General features: G+C 40.7%; 1 non-coding gene across 1 annotated transcript; it reads left to right on the top strand.

Moving 5' to 3' along the window:
- The first annotated feature begins 290 nt into the window (after nt 1-290).
- On the top strand, nt 291-409 carry LOC145408557 (5S ribosomal RNA). Its single transcript, XR_013898949.1, has one exon. It is a non-coding gene; the product is annotated as a 5S ribosomal RNA (ribosomal RNA).
- The last annotated feature ends 556 nt before the right edge of the window (nt 410-965 follow it).

Below are 965 nucleotides of genomic sequence, written 5' to 3'. Positions count from 1 at the left end.
ATAATTTATTGTAATCAATAAATTAACAGTATTTGAGCACCACAAGAGCAGCTAGTGTGTGTGGCAGCGTTTGCCCCCACCGCCACCGTATTCCCACCTAGCGTGATTGGCGAGAGGCTCAGCGTGTGCAGCATCCGACGCCCAGTCATCTGCTTGGTCCACTTTTCTGACCAGTATTTCTTTTTGTTTCTTTCTTAGGTTTAAGAGTTAGCTTTTGAGTGAGCGGGTGAGTGCGATCTCCTTAGTTGAATTCATCTTGAGACTCATGTAACGTTAATTTATTTTATTGTAATCACGGCCATACCACGTTGAGTACACCGCTTCCCGTCCGATCGGCGAAGTTAAGCAACGTTGGGTCTGGTTAGTACTTGGATGGGTGACCGCCTGGGAACACCAGATGCTGTTGGCATCCCTACGTGTCAAGTGGGGTTGGTGGAGGATTAGTGCCCCTCCCTGTAAAACAATTAACTCTAAGTCCTTGGCCACCCCGTGTGGGATACATGGCGTCTGGCAATGAATGAATGAATGAATAAATTAAGTTTTTTTCTTGAGCTTAATGTAATGTAAACTCATGTTTTATTTCTCCATAAGCTTATCCTAGCTTGCATAAACGCTTTGTATTATTCATAATTGGTACTTAGGCCAGTCTTTTTTATTAACTCAAATCCGTTGTGCCATCTAGGAGTTAATTGCACCAGCAATAACTTGTTTATCATTAATAGCATTATTGATTGTCGGGGTGGAGTCACTTTCTCCAAAGGCAAACAGTACTAATAAACAGCATTTGTGAGTAATTAGTCTCTGCTGTGTACTGTTGAGAAAGTTTATAAATTCTCGTCCTTAGAGAATCGGCGAAGTAAGCTGGCATAAAGTAATCATTGCTTGATTTTCACAAGACAGTTCATTGTTCTGCTCTCAAGTATTATTGAATAATTATTCTTTAATACTGTATATTCATAAAAACC

Source organism: Coenobita brevimanus, chromosome 77 (assembly GCF_032717465.1).
Source record: "Coenobita brevimanus isolate Jiangsu-jjx chromosome 77, ASM3271746v2, whole genome shotgun sequence".
Classification (NCBI taxonomy): Eukaryota; Metazoa; Arthropoda; class Malacostraca; order Decapoda; family Coenobitidae; genus Coenobita; species Coenobita brevimanus.
The sequence above is the reverse complement of the archived record's forward strand: the minus strand, read 5'-3'. Positions and strand labels throughout refer to the sequence as shown.